Source organism: Corvus brachyrhynchos, unplaced genomic scaffold, assembly GCF_000691975.1.
Source record: "Corvus brachyrhynchos isolate BGI_N302 unplaced genomic scaffold, ASM69197v1 scaffold467, whole genome shotgun sequence".
Lineage (NCBI taxonomy): Eukaryota > Metazoa > Chordata > Aves > Passeriformes > Corvidae > Corvus > Corvus brachyrhynchos.
The window spans coordinates 2,277,602-2,281,836 of NW_008239309.1; positions in this window are offsets into that span (position 1 = coordinate 2,277,602).

Consider the following 4,235-nt stretch of genomic DNA (forward strand, 5'->3'; position numbering starts at 1 on the left):
GTTGTAGAGAAACCCAGTTGCCCCCAAGGCCTGCTGCAGCCTAGGACAAAGGCTGCAGCTGGGTGAAAGAAATCCATCCATTAATAAGCAATCAGAGAGGAAAAGATCAAAAACCCAACACACTGCTGGGAACAAAGGAAGCAGTTCTTTAAAAGGGCAAGGTAAATTGCTGAATGCATCTCACTTTCTAGACCATGTGGGACACTCAGCACCAAACTGAGGACTGTTGTGCACTAATGGCAGCTCTCAGGCAAAAAGTAATCACAAAATATTTAAACAAATACATAAAATAGGGAAAAGTCTATTTTTCTTTTCCTGATAAAAATATTCTTAGGTTTTGTGGGGCTTTTGTGGATTTGGTGGGCTGGGTTTGTTTGTTTGTTTTGTTGTTTATGTGGGTTTTGGTTTGTTTCACTTTGTTTTGATTTTTTTAATGCTGACTTCCTGGATTTTGCTAGTTTCCACCAAGAACTGGGAAACTGCAAAAGCAACAAACAAAAGGCACATGCTTTCTCATCCCTCCGTTGAAGGAGGCAGAATAAACATTGGGATTGCTGCTTCCAGGAGAGGATTCAGGCTCTTTAGGAGTGACATGGCCCTGCACATCTCCTGCAGTAATGGGTGCCAAGAGTGACCACTTGTTCCACATCCCCTGCACAAAAGGGGTGCTGTGGATGGAAATTATATAGCTTGGAAATAAATTCATAATCAGGCGTAGTTTGAAGAAACACAGGGAACTGCAGCATGTCCCATTATTTCCACTAGTTTTGGTTCACAGATAATTTTCTCCATGACTAATTGATGGAGGATGCACCCCAAATGTACCCCCCAGTGGCTCTGCAGTTCTGGGATCCTGCTCACAAGGCAAGCACCATCACTGGGGCACTGGCCCTGCGGCATCAGCTGCTGTGAGAGCACTCAGAGTGTTTCAATGGTGGAGAAAATCTTCCTAGAAAGGCTGTCTGAGCCTTCCTACAATGCTGGTCATTCCCACAGCCTGGTAAGGAAAAGCATTTAACATAAGGTACTTGTGGTTGCAAAACTGGAACTTGTTTAATCCTCTGTTTAACTTCAGCATTGTCTTTTGAACAGTTCCCATCCCTGCTCTCCCTGACTGCTGTAAGTCATTCCCTGCCCAAGATCCCTTTACCTGACTGCTGTGAACCTATGTGTGGTTTGAGTAGGACAGTTCAGTGTAGAGCGGAGTGTCCACAAAAGTGGTGGAGTGGCTCACAGCTCCGCAGGCATGGCTGCAGGGGCACACTGGGAACAAGGACCATGCAGGAGAGCTGGGACATGCCAGCACGGGACACTGACAACAGCTGCTCAATGCCACTGCTTGGAAGGAGGGCAGAAAGCTGCCCAAACTCAAGAAGTCATTTGGGGATTAACTTATTTTTTTGAATCCTCAGCAGTGGCATGAATAAAGTACCAAAGTGCATTCCCTGCATCCAGGGAGAACTACACACCATGTATTAAAAACTGTGACTCTCCATGTGTTCCAGGGTGGTCTGAGACAGTGAGAGGATACCTGAAACAGTGAAAGGATACCTGTGTCCAAACAACAACTGCCAGGTCCCAGCTGAAGCATCTGGCTACCAAAAATAAAGAAATGGTTTCGTTTAATGGATGAATCTGTACTTACTGTCTGTGCCAGGTTGTGTTGTCAGTAGGTAGAAGGATGAAGGCTTACACTGCTAGTCACGAGTTCACTGAAACACAAATAACAGTGTTACTACACCAGGCATGCTGCACCCCTGCTGCTGCAACCGCCAGTGTTGGATGCTTCAGGATGAGAAATCTCTGTGAGTTATAAGAGAGGATCTACACCCACAACCAGTGCTATAAAGCACAGATTAATCAGCATGGCATGCATTCGAAGAACAGATAAAAACTGTCCCCAGTCTCTGCAAAGCAGCTGCACACTAATGTCTTCAAAACAGGAAAAAAACACCTGTGGTCTTCTTCAGCTTGATCTCCAGTCAAGGTGAGACCTTTAGTGTTGAGAGCCGTCATTAAATGACCATCAGATGGGTCCCTATTTAAGTCAGTCAGCAGGTGAGAAAGAAGATGGCTCCACCACCCTTCTCAACAAAATGCCCAAGTACATAAAGTTGTTTCTTGCATTTTTACAGTTAAGGCCCTAAATATCCTGATCCTATTTCTTTAAATAATATACCATGCCTCTAAGTTAAAATCCTCTCATGAATTTGAAACTAGAATGAAGGTTGAGAAACCCCATTCTAAGAGGAGAGTTGTCTAATGAATTTGACGAAATCAAATCATGATCATAGGAATCAAATCATCATTTGTACAAAGTAACAAATCTGTCTGTGCAGAAGAGCAGTCCTTGCTGGCCCAATTCTTGCACAGAGCACATTTTAATATGAGAATCTGCAGTGTATAAACATAGAAAACTCCAAATGCCTTGTATGTAAAATGTAGAGTTCCTTCGAAGTATGCCTCAGGACTTACCTATGTCCTGCTGTGGAGCCAAAATGAAGGAGAAACTCCTGCAATGACCCACACATCAGGGAAACAAATGCTGGGGTAATGTGTTTCTTCATTCTGCCATTCCTTGGGTTGAACACGCACAAATTTAGGATTGCATCAAATGAGTCTAATTTCTAGAGTTGATTTTATAAATTTCTTGTTCCAGCAAGAAATTGCCAATGGTTTTTCTGTCCTGCCTTTTTCCTACAGTTACTGCTTTTGCCTTTTACTATAGGTCTCCAGTTTGCTGTTGGGGTGCTATAAAATGTTTCCTCCCTGCCCTGGCATGTAAGACAGGTATCCTGTGAATATCCAACTTCATTCAGGCCAACTCTGCCTCTCACGAACTGTTATGCAGACCTGCTCATCTCCCCCAGCACACGCATCCAAATAGACCTTTGGTGATAATTTTATGCTTTGGCGTGATTCTCCAGTGTAGTTCAAAACCCCAGTTGCTCTATGCACATATCCATTAAGGAAACTATTCTATTAATCTCTCAGATGAATCATGACAGACATCAAGTCCAAGTAAGGCCTTTTGCAGAGACTGACCTTGGTTGTACAACTTCATTGTATTGATGATACAACTACATTAAACTGCAGTGGCCTCCTTGCCCTGCTCAAAAATAAAGGTCTGGGAGCTCTGGGGAATCAAGTTTTGGGGCTCGAGTACTGAAGAGCTGGCCAGAGTAGCGACCCATGCACCGATACGATTTGAGCATCATTCTCTGCTTTATTGTTTAACTATGCAAGCTGATACCTACTTTGCAAAGATTCACACCCAGTCCCTCTAGACAGCCTCTAATCCGCGGGGGAGCCGACCAGTGTATTGCTTTGCCAAGGACTTTCAGGGGTGCCTGCAGCCAGGTGTCTTCCAGGCTTGCCTGCAGCCAGGGGCCAGTTTAGGGGTTTTTCCTCAGCAACCCGGGGTTGTCCAATTTTTCCAGGGGTATCATATGCCCCTGTTCCACAAGGAATCCCTCTACACATCCCCCATTTTCTTTTTGGGCAACCCAGGCCTGGTCGATGATCTTTCGCAGCCCCGCTTTAATGCCAGAAAAAATGCACCCAAATACTATTAAGCCTAATATAACTACAAATAGCAATCGGCAGCCTTCTACTACGAAGGTACGCAGCTATCTGCTGATACCCAGACCCTTAAGCCAATCTCCAATAGGGTTGTCTGTCTCCCGAAGGTTGTGCAGGCCCCTCTGGAAGTCAGAAAGGTGCTTGTGAATTGAGACAGAGTGGTCAGAAAGATCCATACAGCACATACCTTGGAAACCTTCACAGCTGTGGCCGTGGGCTAATAGTAGAAAATCAGTGGCTGCCCTATTTTGTAATACCACATGCCTAATGCTAGTAACATCTGTGCTTAGCTCGTCAAGCATCTGTGAAGTTATGTTTAGTTCGTCCCTCTTTGCCGCACCAGAAACAGGCTGCTCCGCCCATCTGGGGACCAGGAGGTGGGCCAGCGGCCCTCGCCCCCTTTTTTCTTTGCACCCCTCCCATCAGTGCTGCGGCGATGACTTGTCCCTGCTTTTGCAGGACATTTTGCAGCGTTGCGGTAAAGGCAGCTGTTTGAGATGACTGCTCCGCACGGCTAGCATGCATAAGCATCTCGTCTACTCCTGCTCCCTGGGGCAGCGTGGCAAGAATCATCTTAGTTCGCCTATTAGCATTTTCAATGGCAAGGGTCTGGAACATTTGCTCCTGGAGATCTTCGGAGAGCTCAGTTACGT